Source organism: Urocitellus parryii, unplaced genomic scaffold, assembly GCF_045843805.1.
Source record: "Urocitellus parryii isolate mUroPar1 unplaced genomic scaffold, mUroPar1.hap1 Scaffold_37, whole genome shotgun sequence".
In the NCBI taxonomy this organism is placed as follows: domain Eukaryota; kingdom Metazoa; phylum Chordata; class Mammalia; order Rodentia; family Sciuridae; genus Urocitellus; species Urocitellus parryii.
The window spans coordinates 5,926,257-5,942,899 of NW_027553327.1; the positions used below are offsets into that span (position 1 = coordinate 5,926,257).

The 16,643-nt window shown below is 45.1% G+C and overlaps 1 pseudogene; it reads left to right on the top strand.

Moving 5' to 3' along the window:
* The first annotated feature begins 9,970 nt into the window (after nt 1–9,970).
* The window catches only part of LOC144252118 (chromodomain-helicase-DNA-binding protein 1-like), a 30,485-nt pseudogene continuing 23,812 nt past the window's right edge, over nt 9,971–16,643 (top strand).

Below are 16,643 nucleotides of genomic sequence, written 5' to 3' on the forward strand. Positions count from 1 at the left end.
ACCCCAATAACAAGAGGTGGGTGCTGCAGGCTCAGTGTTTGCAGGAAGTTCATGGTCAACACCACAGGGAATAAGGGGAGGAGCCCACAAGTCTTATTAGGGTGCTGTGCTCACTCAAGCAGGAAAATAATTCCTGAACCTCATCAGGAGGTCAGCAACTACACCTGCCCTCTCAGTGACCCACCTCACTATAGACAGTGTCCACTATTTTCTCCAAATGCTGGGCTGTGGGCAAGGCAGGTCTCACTGCAGGGATGCTGCACAGGGAGGGGGACTGGGCCTCCTCCCTCACCCAGCCTGCCCTGCATGCCATCCTGTCTGCTGTCAGCCTGGCTCTGCTGCTCTGGGGCACTCAGGGGCTCTGAGCCTCAGGCTGCAGCTGAGAGCTGCCTCTGCTCCCAGGACTCTCACCTGGCCCAGCACTTCCATCCTGTCCTCTCCTGGTGAGAGGAAGAGCTCAGGAATGTTGGTTTCTCCTCTGAAAGCCTTCCAGCACCCCTGAACCCAACTAATTTCCTCTCACAGGTAAAGCTTTACTTGGTTTCCAAGGAGGGACACACCTCAGGAGCACAGAGGACCTGGGCAGCCTGACCTCAGCCTCTCCAGATGTAAGAAAAGCCTCATCCACAGGCAAAGTCCTTCTCCTGCTCTGGGTTCAAAATGCCCTCTGAGCTGTGGGAGATCACAGCTCTCTGCTCACACAGGGCTGAGGTCTCTGGGAAGGCAGGAGTGTGTTCTAAAAGATGAGGCTGCTTAGTCTCTTCTTTAGCTGGTCACACCTTCCCAAGGTGAGTGTCTCCAGTGTCTGACCTGGGTTGATGCAGAGGTTGTGATTGCAGGTGACTGATAGCATGTGACTGTCCTTGTCCCCAGGTGTCCTATGCAGGTTCAGCTGCAGAAGTCAGAATCTGGCCTGTTGAAGCCCTTACAGACCCTATATGTCACCTGTCCTGTGTCTGGATTGTCCATCACAACTAGTGGTTATGGCTGGCACTGGATTGATCCTTCAGCCCTCAGTAAAGGTGCTGAATGAATAGAGTATATATAAAATAATGGTGGTACTAACTAGAGCCCATATTTCAAAAGCTGAGTGAAAGTCCAGAGACATGTTCAAGAATTAGTTTTTCCTGCAGCTGAACTCCCTGACTTCCCAGGACACAGTCATCTATTACTGTGCCAGAGCCACAGTGAGGGGACCTCAGTGTGAATCTATACATAAACTTCACTGCAGGGTGCCCAGGGCCATCAGGGTGTGCTCAGCAAGCTAAGGAGCAGGTTCGGAGGGAGGAGAGAAGAGTTTACCTCAGTCCTTGAGGCTCTTCCTCAGCCAGGACCTGCCAAGACACAATCTTGTATGGAAATTCTCTAGTTCATTACTGTCTCAGAATCTCATTTGCTTTTCCTCCTCTAGATCAGGCTTGTCTATAATTCCATTGCTCAGCATAGGCTACTCAACATTATTTTCTGATGAAAATTAATTTTATTAATATTTACTGCTCAGTGTATTTAATGTGAACTTTCTAAATTTATTTTTTCAGTACCAGGTATTGATACAATGGTGTCATAACCCTGAGTTCCATTATAACCCACTTTGAGTCTTATTTAAGTCAGGTTCTCCCTAAGAAGCCCAGGCTGACCTTGAACAAGTTGTCCTACCTCAGCATTCTGAGTACCTGGGGTTAGAGGTGAGCTCCACCACACCCAGGTTAACTTTATAAACACTTGATGCCATATCTTACCCTCTCCATTCTCAGCTGGATCCCCTTTCTCTCCCCATGATACCTTTTCATTCCCAATCTGCTCAGTGTACTTCCTGTCATGGATCAGGTCACAGAACACACTTGACAGCAAAGCCCACATAGTGGGCCAGAAACTTCCACCCCTGTGGACCCTTGACAATGTCTGGATTCAATTTTATTTTCACTTATGTTAAGAAAGCGTTTTGCAAGGCAACCAGTTGTTAGAAACCATTGTACCTGCCAAACCTCCAGTCATCACTCAACACCACCCATAGCAAGGAATTATCTGAACCAAATATCTATGGACTGAACAGAGAAGCAGTGACAGAAAGCCCTAAACCTGATCAATGCACAGAAATATGCATATTTAGAGTAACTTTGGTGTATGTGAGCGCCTACCTCTCATGATGAGGCTCTGTGACATCCACACTCCACACCCAGGGATCCAAGCTGTACATGGCCTGTGGACAGGGGTGAGAGAAAGGGGCACCCTTGGCAAAGACCCAGGAGGGAGAGTGGACAGCTCTGCGTAGACTGTGGGAATAACAGGTCAGCTCTGCCACTGGCCTCAGGACCCTGAAGGCACAGTTTGCCTAGTGCTGCTCTAACCCCATCTTGCTGGGAGATGACCCTGAGCCTGAGACACCTGGCTCCTGGCAGAGTCAGCTTGGATCCTGTCCAGGTTTCCAGCCACTGTGGCTAGATTGCAGGATTAGAGACAGGGACAACCTGGGCTGTGTTCCTGCTCACGTCAATGCCCATCCTGTCCTGAGAGTTCAGCAGCAATCTGGGTGAAAATGGTCATGGAAAATTGTTATATCCCAGATCATCTTAAGTTACTCCTGGTTCATTCCAGAAAATTAAGTGTTTTTTTTTTTTTTTTTTGTATTTGCCAAAAGACGTTGATTGAGTGTTATAACACTGATTTTGCATATAAACCTTATAAGTTGCTAAGTAGAGTTTTATATTTTATATCAATACAAGCCATTTCTCTTTCAATAAACTATATTTCCATATTTTAATATTTTATTTGAGAATTTTAATTATGTAATTGTGTTGCTTATTTTGGCATATTCATAGATGTATGAACAAAATTTATTGAAGAGTCTTTTGTTTCCTGCCTGTATTTTCTATATGAAATTTCTCTACCTGTCATTATCTTCTCAAATTATTATCTATTTTTATTTATACCAAATACAAATACAATGATTTTTCTTCTTCTTCTCTGATGTTCTTACATATACCTAAATAATAATCATAGTTTGTATAATACTTTTTTCATTGGTAAAGAAAAATGATATTGTATCAGATTAACAGAATTTTTTCAATTGCTTATTTTCTCAATAGTTTCATTTCTGTCTACTTTGGCTAACTGAAACATCAGGATTTGCTCTAGAGGGCTCACTCAGCTCCTTCCTGAGTCAAGGAGGATGCTGGGATCTCTTTTCCTAAACATGACACCCTCACTTTCACACAGTCTGTATTTGATTGGTTAAACCAGCTTTATTGGTGGGAGGTACTGGGGATTAAATTCAGGGACTCTTGAACAATGACCCACATCTGGGGAAGGGACTGTCCTGAGTTGTAGCCTTGAAACCACAGACATATTTGCCACTTGAGCTTCCAGATCTGAAACAAAAGGTGGCACCCCCTTTGGAAGACACCTTTGGTGGCCTCAGATGGCCCGGGGCCATCTCAAGCTGGGGATTGGCCATCTTGGCCTGCAGATTCCTTCACTCCACGTTCAAGTACCACCCTGCTCCATCCCTGGGGGGCCAGCAGGAGGCTGTCGCTGCACTGGGTGCTGAGGGGCATCCCACCCAGGAAATGCCTGGGTCAAGGAGAAAGGACAGGCAGGTTTTACCTGGTGGCAGCTGTGCCCTGGCACGAGTGAGTCAAGGACTCCTTCACCTGTGTACATGTTCCCACCTTCACCAAGAGCCCCAGCTGCCTTGATTTCATAATTGTCAAATTAGAATCACTTCCTGTCTCGTAAGGAGATGACTGTCCTTTTGAGAAGATTTGTCCCCTTTCAGGTAGCTTCTTCATTTTACCTATCTTGGGTGTCTTGAGTGGTTTTCAAAAAGTTAATGAGTATTTGTCAAAGCCAAGGTCTGTCCAGCATGGCTGCATGGATTGTTTTTTTCATAATCTGGCCCTTCCCAGTATTTAGGGTCCCAGGACAGGGGACAGCAGGGGGCAGCAGGAAAAGATCCCTACTGCCAAGGGGTTTGAGTCAGGACTGGGGTGCAGCCTGGCACTGCAACTCCCTCTGCGTTCCATGGGGCTGATGGGAATTCAACAACATGAACCAGAAATCCAGCTGTACACAAGGCAGGCGGGGAATTGGAATCTGAGGATGAAACCATCAACCCCAAAGTCAAAAGTACTTTGGAGAGTCTGAGAGGCCACGGAAGACCCTGCCTATGTGGACAACTTAACTCTCTGATAAGCTGTTAGAACTTTCGTTGGGCCGTAGCCTTTAAGTCTGATGTGGTATGTCCAGCCTTGACTCCATTTGCTCACAGCTTTCAAAACTCAGTCAATGCTAGCCAAGGACGATGCTGCATCCTGAAGCCACAAAATAAAATGACCACAGCTATCAGCTCCTGTGTGCCTGGTATATGTCACAGACGGGCTGACGTATCACAGTGTGTTCTGTAGTGCTCAAAGCCCTTCATGATTGTAATCTCAGCTACTTTGGAGGCTGAGGCAGTAGGATTGCAAATTTGAAGCCACCCTGGCCAATTTTGCAAGTACCCTGTTTCAAAACTTTGACAAAGCACCTGCCTAACATATACAAGGCCCTGAGTTTGATTCCCAGCACCTCAAACAAAACAACTCTACAGTTTGGATGTTATTAATGCTGTTACACAAAGAAACTGAGACTAGAGATGAATAACTCACACAGCAGGGCCCCACAGCGAGTGACAGGGCAAAGCCCCTCCTCTGACCAGGCCTGGCTGGCAGGTGCAGTAGGTGACGTCCCCTGCAGCCCATTCCTTAGTGTCCCCATTGGTGCTTACCCAGCAGGTACTTTATGATGGCTTGATTGTGTTCCCAGAAGTTGCTGAAGGTCCCCCAGCGTGAGTGGCCATCAGGCACGGGGTTGGCCTTGATGCAGCCCCCACAGGCATAGCTGAAGAAGACCTGGCAGGGGTCCACTGTGGGGTCCATGGAATTCAAGATGGAGCTGGTCACTGAGATGCAGGCCTCACTCAGGCACACTGGGGGTGTTCCTGGAGGGGTAAGGGAAAAAAGTCAGTGATGGGCAGGGAGGAGGGTTGGGGAGGGCAGCGCAGGTAGCCTAGGGCCCCCAGCACACAAGCTCCACCCTTGCCCTGACCGAACAGACTAGGAACTGGATAGTCACTAGACCCCGAACAAGAAAGGGTTCAGCAGCTTCATGATCTTCTGGTTTGTGAAATAAGACTTCTGCCCGTTGCCTAAAGTCCCTTCTGTGGCTTAAAAGAACCTAGAGCCCAGGTGCTTTTTTCTCTTTCTAGGGATTGAATCCAGGGGCTCTTCACCACGGAGCTATATCCCCAGCCTTTTTACTTTGAGACAGTTTTGCTAAACTGAGGGTGACTTCAAATGTCCTATCCTTTTACCTCAGCCTCTGACATAATCTGGGATTACAGGAGGGCACCAGCACACCCAGGGGTGCTTTTCCCTTAATCAACCCTTCCTCCACAAAGATTCTCTAACTTCTTATTATTCCCTGATGCTCAACACACTTATCCACTCATTCACACACTCAGCTACTCCACAAAATCAATACTGAGGCCCTTTGCCGAGTACAGAGTGTGTGCGAGGCAGGGAGACAGGAGGTAGTCCTTCCCTTCAGGAGCCGACCCTTTTCTGTTGGGGTCACACATGTTACATAAGCAAAGTCAAAACACACCAGGAGAAACTGCCACTTATTTACAAAACTAAACTGAACGTTGACTAGGAGCCAACTGGGAGATGCGGACATATGGTACTAGGACTCAGGGACAGGGAAAGGACTAGAAGAAGCCATTCCCTCACCAGGCAGGAGAGCTGCTTGTCCCAATTGGGGGGGGGGGTCGGTGGCTGAACAACCTGAAAACAAAACAATAAATAAATAAACAGAAACAACCTGAGAGGCTGGTTTGCCAAAGGTGTGAGCAAGGGCCAGACCCTGCCTCAAGGCTGTCTGATGAGCTCTTGCAAGGGACCAATCTGGCAGGTACCCAGAGGCTCATGGCCTGCCCACAGGAGCCACCCAGGCCACAGGGGGGACTGCTTCCTGAACAGGCTGGGCACCAGGACCACCACCTACGTTCACGGTCTTTCAACCCTTGCTCTAGCGTCAGATGCGGATGGGATATCCCTGAGGAAACTGAGGCTCTGAGAGAGAGAGCAGATCAAGGTCATCCAGCCGCATAGGAGAGCTGAGAGCCAACGCTGGCCTGTCCTGGCCCAGCAGCCCCAAGGCTGTGTTTTCCTGCTGTCCGTCTCCTCTTTGGTGGCCACAGCAGGGGTTGAAGTGGCCTGATTGGCAGGATTGGTTCTTTCATCACACAGGGAGGCAGTGAGCCCGGGTAACTTTGGAGACTGGTAGATCTGGGTTCAAATCTGGTGCAGAGACCTCCTGTAGGAGCCTGGGTTGGGGGCGCAGCTCGGCAGTATGCATCTGCCACCGAAGGCTGAAGCTAACCCAGTGGGCAATCTACCTACTCCCATAGCGTCCTTGAAATGCCCTTGGTGGCAGCAACATTTGGAGGCTTTCGCTTGGCCTACAGCCAACAGGGAACAGCTCAGGGGGCTTCAGAGTCTCCCCCAATTTATAACTAGAGTCAACAGAATTGAGCTTACTCCTGAGAGCAGAGTAGCCACCCAGGGCTCCAGCCAAGAACTCCAGGACTGACCTGTGGTGGACCCCCAGCTGCTCGCCATAGACGTCCTCAGCGGGCGCCCCCTGGCGGCTGCGCGGCGCTCCTACAGCCCTGAGCGGCGCTCCCAGGGTCCTCCGCTGCTCACAGGAAAGGCTGCGCACGCACGGCTCGTGGGGCGGAGCCTCTTGCAGCCAGATGGAGGGCCGAGTGCCGGGCTTCCAGGCGAAGGGCCCACCGGAGGCGGTGAGGACGCGAGTGCAGGAGCAGGACTTACGGCAGTGCTGCCTGACAGGTAAGTGGGCTTCAGGAGAAGGGCCGCCCAGACGCGCCACCTGGTGCACACCAAGTTTTCGCGAGCCGAGTCTCGCGAAAGGAGGTTTTCCTGCGGGCGCCAGGGCTTCCCCTCCGCCGGTAGGGGGTGGGTGGAGCTTGGCGCGAGTCACTTCCGGGTACCCGGGCGGTGGGCGAGGAAACGTGCCCGGTGGGGCGCGAATCCCGGGTCCAGGCGCTTCGGCTGTGCGGGTGGCGCTGGTCGGACTCGGAAGACGCACCGCCCCTTTGACTCTCCTGACGGAGCCTGCGCGCGCCGCAGGTGGCTGGCCGCTGGGTGGTTCTCCCCGCGGCGTTCCGGCCACTCACGCTCGCGTGGTCCTGAGAGGTCAGTCGGGGTCCCGTCCTGCCCTGGGGAGCCACTGCAGCGACCATCGCCGGCCTCCCCGCCCCGTTCCTCACGGGAGCCCGGGACCGTTGCGGCGCCTGTGGGAGGCGGAGTCGCCGTCAGTCGTCTCATGGAAGCGCTGGTGGAGCGCGGGGGGGGGGGCGCGGGGCGGGGGGGCGGCGCGCGGGGCGGGGGGGGGGGCCCGCGGGCCATGGCAGGACTTGGGGGGGCGCGCCCGAGGTTCCCGCCTGGAGAGCAGCGCTTCTCGGTGGAGAGCGCTCGGCCCGCCTCTGACTGTGGGGTCCCACCCAAGGTTCAGTGGCTCTGGGGAAACGAGGCGCCGTGCGGCTTCCCTCAGAGGGTGGTGGGCGGGTGGAGAGGGGCCTGTGCGCGGCTGGTCCGCCGCAGTGACCCGGAGAGACTGCAGGGGACTGTGGAGGTGGCGGGTCGCCGGGGAAGCCTTGGGAAGAGCAGTCGGGGTGTAAACTACCAGGCAGTGCAGGGAAGAGGGGGAACACCAGACCCAAGGGTAGCGACTGGTCATCCTGTTTGTTAAAGTAAGTGGATATTTTGGGAAACTGTTTGTGAGCTAAGATTTTTCTTTTCCTGATTCCAGCAGTCGTGTGTGTTCTTTGTAAAACATTTGGGGAAATAGCCTATGCCTTTGGTGGGTTCCTGGATTCCTGGTCCTGGAGGTAGATACCACCTTCATGAGCCAGTTCTGTGATCGTTATCCAGCAGTTGTACCAGGAAGCTAAACCGGGGGCTGCTTTTCCAGCCCTTCCAACAAAAAAATTTATGGTGACCTAATTCTCAATATTAAATCCTTTTCTATCTAACTTCTTTTTGGATAATTTTTTTTTTTTTACTTTTGCAGTCATCTTCTAAGTATTAAATATTGTTATATTTGTATAGTTTCATATCATTTTAATTAAACATGTTATTATATACTAATTATAGATTCACATGCAGTTTAAAAAAAAGTTCCCATAGAACCTTCCTCAGTTTCCCCAGTGATAATATCTTGCAAAACTTCTGTAGAATATCATAGCCCAGACATTGACTGGAGTTTTAGAACAGAGGTCTGACTCTGGAGAGCCAACAGATCATTTAGAACAAGAGGAAGCTTCAAACTGCAAGGCATCCTGATCTCACAAGAGGGAAGGTTAATCATGGCAAGGTCTTCTGGGCGGGAGTACCTGGACTGCCTCATTATAGTCACCTCCTCCTAATCATATCTGGTAAAGGGTCCATTTTCTAAAGGGTAACTCAGTATCGTCTCCCCACCTCCAGGCCCTCAACCTTAGTCAGGGCTGTAGAGTCCTTTTTGCCAAATAAGGTAACATTCACTGATTCTGAGGTCTGTGCATGAACTCTTTGAGGGTCACTCTTTATCCACCACTTCAACCTTTTACTTTTTTAAATATATATCTTTATTTTTACTTATTATTTTATGAGGATCGAACCCAGGACGCAAGTGCTCTTTCCACTGAGCTACATCCCCATCCCATCAACCTTTTACTTTTGACTATTTTATAGATATAATTATAAATATATATATATATATATATATATATATATATATATATAACATAAATATTTATAGTGTCTTGCCATTCTTGTTAAGTTTTAAACACCCTTCATGTAGCAGCGTCTCCATTCTTAACCCTGCTTCTCTGTTGGCGCACAGTGTAGTCCTGTTTTCATTTTGTCCTTTAGCAGGGGCAGTCTACAGCCCAGTTGTACTAGGTTGTGGGGAGGCCAAATAAGGTGCTGGAGACAGCATGGGAGACATGGTTTATCCGGGAAAACTTCTAACAGATCAATGACGGCTCCAGGAAGAGTTCCGTGGCAACAGACTGAACAGATAGCATCTGGGTCCCTGAAGGTACTTCTCCAAGCAGTACCTCTCTTGCTCCTGGTGTTTTGCCTGGTGGCTCTGGCCAAACAAGTGATATGTATCCTTTCCACAGAGCCCTCAGTTCTCTGCCCAGCCCCATTCAGGAAGGAGGCTTACATGTTAGACTGAGGAAGCAGTGACATCAGCATTAGTTTGTGTGTATGACCAGCATACATGCAAGAAAGTAGCTTTTTACAGATAACACTAACTTGCCCTAGTTCCCAGTGTGCATAGAGAAAGCCAGTGTCCTTCAAGATGATATGTATCTGGACTTTCCAGCCTAGGCTTGATTTCATTGGTCCCTTAATTTGCTAGGTTTTTGTAAACAGAAAGGGAGCATTCAGGATCATGATGTTTTACTGTCCCCCTTTTCTTTAAGGGACAATATAGCAGGAATGGCAGATTTAGATGAGTGCCATTAAGCAAGCATATGAATAGTCCATGTGTTGTTTGTCACATCACTTCCAGGAATACTTATTTCCAGAAAAGGACAGTGGCTTGAGACTGGGTATTATAGAACAAATCCTAGGCTGAGTTTCTCATCAATCAAGAAGATTATGTAACAGTGACTGGTTATTTCAGGGCTTTGAATGGTAACCCAAGTCTGCCCAAAAAGAAATTTGGAAATCAGCTAATGTTTGTATACATAGAATGTCCCAATAAAAGATAGAACCAATAAAGTCTGACATTAAGGGAATGTAAGCCATGTTCTTCATTCAAAGCCTTAGAGCTTAGCCCACATATGTGCTGAAATGTCTACTCTCTGGTTTTGCTCTATTTTTTATTTCTAGGAATTCATTTATGCCCTTATCAACTGAAGGGAGTCAACTGGCTAGCCCAGGGATTCCACTGTCAAAATGGCTGCATCCTGGGAGATGAGATGGGCCTTGGTAAGACTTGCCAGGTATGTTACTGTGAAGAAGCACTGTTTACCTACACCGAAACACCTCCTCACAACTCATTACCATATATATATATATATATATATATATATATATATATTTGTTTTGGTACCCCAGATTGAACTCAGGTGCACTTAAAACCTTAATCATACATCCAGCCCTTTTTTGTATTTTATTTGAAGACAGTGTCTCACTTAGTTGCTTAGTGCCTCGCTAAATTGCTAAGGTTGGCTTTGAACTCATGATCCTCCTGCCTTAGCCTCCGGAGCCAATGGGATTATAGGCATGTGCCACCACACCTGGCTTAATACCATCTTTAAGTGCTGTTATATATGTGTGTGTGTGAGGGTGTATGTGTGTGTGTGTATGTATATATATACTAGAATACGAAATGCTTAACTTTTAAGAGATCACAACCTTGGGATTGATTTTTCTAGTTGTAGGGGCAGTTATTAATTATATCATTACCTTTATATGAGCATTGACATGTGTCTGTGAGAAAAGTTACTTGAGTTACAAGTGCAGTTAATGGGCCCAGGTTTAGGGCTTTTCTCTGTGTGAAGCATGTGTACTTGCCCAAGGACCAAATTGACTGTGCTCCTTAGTAACACTATATGAAGTTAACTGTATTGCTTCTAATATTACTCTCTCTTTCTCAATGGGGGTGGGTTGGGGTCGGGCTGCTGTCCATTTTTCTACAGTGATAGAGAAATATGGAGGAAGTACCCTATGTTTTCCAAAATAAAACTTAGACTCTCTGACCTTAAAAAGGGGAGAATGAGATGTGGCCCCCTCGGGCATTGATCTAGTGATTAATGGTGGAGTGATGAAATTGATGCCTTGCCAGAATAATAAGCAATACTGCCCTGGGTTGACACATGGCCTTGGATTAATGGAAAATTCAGTCACAACACCTCTTGGGTTAATCACATAAGGATTACTTATCTGAAGGATACAAAAGATATCCTGGTATAATCACGATATATGTCAGAGGCAGCTTGATCAGAAATCAGGAAGATAAAAACTTTTCAATCCCAGGAAAGTTTCACCAGTGGTCACTAGAGAGAATGAGCAAGGGTCTCATCATCCTTTCAGAAGTTCAACTGTCCCCTCCAACGCTCACTATATATATAAACTTTAAGCTGGAGCAGTGGTGCACATGGTGCACATAGGCTAGTCTGATCATATGTTGAAGCCTCCTTTACTTAGGCCAGATGTACCTCATCAATCTTGGCATTATTCAGAAACACTGCAACCACTTATATAAGGTCCCCTGAGATTCATCACTTCTCTCTCTTGGGCAAACAAATCTGTTCCTGGTATATTCCTGAACAAGAAATATGAAACTAAAATCAGTTTCCTGGAGGTATCCTTCCTATAATCTCCTTTGTCTCAGTCATTGAAATTGTCCTACTGACTTCACAGAGAGCCAGCAAATTCCACTTGTCCTTTGCCTTTCCACCTCTACTTTAAATTCTCTAAAAATATACCAACTCCAAGTCTGTTTTGATAAAAGAATGTTTAGAAATTTTGCATCTACATTTTGAAGGATATTGTTTTGTGATATTCCTTTTTTATACTAATTTTGTCTGGTTTTAGTATTTGGGTAAAGCTGGCCTCATAGAATATATTGAAAAGTGTTCCTCTTCAATTTTCAGCAAGAGTTTATGTAAAATTGTTCTCATTTACGTTTTAGATGTTTGATAAAATTCACTAGTGACTCTAAATTTATTTGGTAGACACTTCTGATTTGTGGTAATAAAAGACAAACTTTCTCTAAATTGCTTCCTCAGGGAGCACTCAACAGAATGGTTTTAATCCAGTTAAGCCACTTATTAGAGGGATGCTCTGGGCACAATTTGGGCTGGGATAGTTAAATGAGAAAATCATTTCCTTTATAAGATTAATATGATTGTGTCAAAAAAAAATGAACTGCCACTCTGTCATCACAGCACTCTAACCACAGCCATAAGCAGCAAGGTATGTTTTACATCATTGAAGTTACAGTGCACACCTAGCCTATATGGTTTCTATTCATTAATGTAACATTGGCACTGTAGTTTTGCATTTTATTACATTCACAATCATTCAACTGGCATCGAGAATTTATAATTTGCTTAAACTTCCTATTGATGAGGAATCATGAGTTCCCCCTTTTTGGGGTTACTTAAATTAATTTTGATGTGAACACCTTTGAGCCTATAGTTTTCTCAGGATTTTGAATTTGATCCTTAGGGCATATTTTTTCCTCAGAAATAGCACAGTATTTGGGGATGCAAGCTCTTCACGTGTTTTTGTTTGTTGAGAGCAACTTTAGAGACATAAGTGTACTCAAACATGTCCTGAAGTATGCACATTTGGCTTTGCAAAGTTTCATTTCATACTCCTACTTCTTGTGAGAATGATTTATTGTCTGTTTTCTGCATTTGAATGTGTGTTATAGATATATGCATGTACAACTATGGCATATGGATCTCGCTATACAGTATGATTACAATGCACCCATTATGAAAGACCAAAGGTTGTATCTGTTTTGTTCACATATAACTTGAGCTTAGAACTTGAGCCAGTAGAAGGCACCCTCTAAATGGTTATAGAAGGAGGGAGAAAGTTGGGGAGGAAGGAAAGCACTCTCATCAGAGCAGCCGAGCCAAGGGCCAAGGCTGTGATGTGCGGGTACTGTTTGCTGTCAGGTCTTAGCACTTCTAGCTTAATAGTTTCAAAGTACTCCTGCTGTTTTCCAACAAGTGTATTGGTTTCATTGATTTTTGTTCTTTCCTGATGTTTTTCCCTTTGGTTCAGTTACATAAATATTGAGCCTCATTGCTCGTTAACTCTTGAAGTAATTGAACACCATCAATTTCCTTAGCAAAGTCACTGAGCTTACCTGATGTCGTTCTAAGAACGTACTAGTTTCCTAATACGTGGAAGATTGTATGGAATTTCTTTATAAAGCAAGTCATGTATAACAGATTGTGTTCTCTGCCTATGGTTGTGGGAACTTTATGGTTGTGTCTCCTGGAAAGGTGATCAAAACTGCCTGCTTTGTTTCAGACGATTGCTCTCCTCATTTACTTGACGGGAAGGTTAAATGATGAAGGACCATTTCTGATTCTCAGTCCTCTGTCTGTTTTGGACAACTGGAAAGAAGAAATGGAAAGGTACAGAGTAGATGTAGCTGAACTTGTATTGTTTATGTTAAGATATTTTTCTAGATGATGGATAAAAGATCATGAAGCAAAATCTTGTCATATTCAATGATTTTATTCCAGAAAGGTTGAACTGAAACAGTGTAGGCAAGACACAAGATCTGATAGGGGAGGATCCAGTGGGTGTTACTGTTACCCTTCTACAATTTAAAGGCTAGTACTTATTCTCAGTAAATTTTGCTGATGTAAAGGATAAACTGTCCTTCTCATAGTAACATAGGAAGTAACTAAAGTGAAAAACATCATTGCATTTTTAGTTAGCACAAGACCCTCTTAGACCTGATCCTTCTCCCTGCTTAACACAGACCTTACCCTGGGGTTTAACCATTATTCTAGGTATAGTTCTGTGACCAGCACCTAATGAATAGCGTCTGCACACTGCAGTCCGTCCATGACATGCACACACTATCTCATGGCTGTGGCATTTGGGTTCATCTGCTTCTTTTCTTGGATTTAGATTTGCTCCAGGTCTTTCTTGTGTAACATATGCAGGGGACAAGGAGGAAAGAGCCCATCTTCAGCAAGACCTAAAACAGAAGTCACGTTTTCATGTGCTGCTGGCTACCTATGAGGTATTCATTCGTTTCTCCTAACCTGGGTCCTTAGAAGTTGTAGAACCCACTGAATTGTATTGACTTTTTTTTGAGAGCACACATTTTTCTAGGAGGACATCCACCTTCATCACATTGTCAAAGAGGGACTGTGACCAAACGAAGTGCAGGATCACTGTGCTTCAAGGTAGCTAGACATATTTCCCTCTCTACTGGTGGATTAAGGGGAAAGCTTCCCAGAAAGTGGCACTTTAGCTGCCTCTTTGTTGATGAACAGGAGGAGGCAGGCAGCAGGGCAGAGGGTTTCATGTACAGAGGCATCATGTCTGATAACCGGGGGATAGGAATGCAGGATGCCTAGTTTCAGTCTTGTTTTAAATACTTATCTAAGTAAGTCCTTCCCCCAGCTCTTCTTGGCTACTTAATATCCAACTTGTCTTGTTTTGAAGTCTCTACTTAACCATAATTTCTATCTGTTTGTGTGATAGTGCTACTTAGAAATTGTGCTTAGTTTTTAACTTAGTAAACAAGTTAAAGGCTTAGATCCTGTGGTTTAAGAGAGTTAACAAGAAATAAGAAACTAGATTATTAATAATCAGAATTTATCAATACCAGTCTTTATTTTTTTAATTCTAACTTTTTTATTTTGGTACCAAGGAATGAACGTAAGGGTGCTTAACCACTGAGCCAATCCTCAGTCCTTTTTATTTTTGAAGACAGAGTATCAGTAAGTTGCTAAGGCTGGCTTTGAGCCTGCCACCTTCCTGCCTGAGTCTACAGAAGCTGCTGGGATTCAGGTGTGGGCCACCATGCCCAGCAATACCAGTCTTTTTAATGTGTCTTCCTTAATTTTTCAGATTTGCTTGAAAGATGCACCGTTTCTAAAATCGTGAGTATACTGTACCCTGTCAGAAACTGTGCTGAATGTGTGGAAGTCTTGTCTTGTCTTACGTTTTTTTGATACTTGGCCTCTTTCCTGATATGTCTGGTCTGTCTTCTTTGGGTCCTGTTGATGTATAGGCAGGCATGGTGGGAATTCTGTGATCTAACCTCTACTCATTAGCTATGTGTTATTGGGTTGGTTTCTTAATTTCCATCAACTTCAGTGTCCTCATCTGTAAACTGGGGGTAGTTACCTTTTTTACTTTGGATGACTGTTGTGACAACTGAGATTAAATCTACATGGTTGATGTTTAGGAGATTACTAGAGATTTTTATTACTAGCAGATTTTTATTGTTTTTTGGTTTTATTTTGGTACTGGGGATTGAACCCAGGAGTACTCTACCACTGAACAACATCTCCAGTCCTTTTTATTTATTATTTTTTTAAATTTTGAGACAGGGTCTTTCTGAGTTGCCAAGGAAGGCCTTGAATTTGTAATCCTCATCCGTCAGCTCCCAGAGTCTCCAGGATTACAGGTGGGCCACTGCATCCAGCCTGGACACTGGATTCTTTACACTGTAACTTGCACAGACACCTGTCAGGACTGCTGCTTGAGATTTCACTGTAGTATAGGAGCCTTTTCCTGGCAATTACCAAGCAGCAGTCAGTGCTGTAGAACTGACTATTTGGAAAAGAAGTTTGAAGTATACTTGTAATTTGTCCATTTAACTATGTCTTGGTACTGGGGATTGAACTCAGGGGCATTTACCACTGAGCTGCATGCCCAGCCCTTTTCATTGTTTATTTTGAGATAGTCTCACTAAGTCATTGGGATGGGACTCAAATTTGCAATCCTCCAGCTTCCCAAGTAGTTGTCATTGTAGGTGTGCCCCATCATACCCTGTGTGCATCTTTCATACTCAGAAGGTTTTGTTCTCAAAGGGCCTTATCAATATTTTAAATATTTTTTCCTCATCCAGATTGTTGTGAATGAGTTTCTGTTTTACTCTTACTTTGATGACTGGGCCCAAGATTTTATGATTCCATCCAGTATTTTGTTTTACTTAATTTACATTTAAATGAGCATATGATGTATTCCCTCTTTTCCTTTTTACTTTATTTCATTTTATGTCGTGTCACGTTATTTCATGTCATTTCATTTTATGGTTCTGGGCATTGAGCTGAGAGCCTCCCAACTGCTCTTCCACTCAGTCCTTCCCCCAGCTCTTCTTGGCTACTTAATATCCAACTTGTCTTGTTTTGAAGTCTCTCCATGGAAAGGGAGTTACTGGTAATAACCAGGAAAGTAAATTATAGAGCTGCCCCATGGTCTGTACAATAGAGGGGTGAGGAGTACAAAGATATCCATGAAACATGGTACTATCTGGCAGGTCTCAGAAGGTAATAAGATTGGGACATAAATGTTCTTGGGTACTTTAGGTAAATTGTCCCATTTTGGTTTCATGAAAATCCTAGTAGGCAGGGATTATTATTCATTTTACAAATGAGGAAATTAAGAGATTAAGAATCCAAGTAAGGCAGAGCAGACATTCAAACCCAGCACTTGGTGCTTTTGGCCTCTTTTTTTTAATGTTTATTTTTTTAGTTGTAGTTGGACACAATACCTTTATTTTATTTATTTAGTTTTATGTAGTGCTGAGGATCAAACCCAGGGCCTCGCACATGCTAGGCAAGTGCTCTACTGATGAGCCACAGCCCCAGGCCCTGGACCGTGTTTTTAAGAGAGTGTCTCTAAGTATGTAGAAGCATTGAAATGTCACCTTATTCAGCAGAAACACATTTTTATATTTCAGTCTGTTCTGAATGCATTTCTGGGTGGATTTAAGAGCCTTAGTAATAAAGGGACATTTATAATATTGACTCATAGCAAGAATCCCAACAACATAGTTGTTTCTTTTAGTATGTTTGTTAATGTTATATT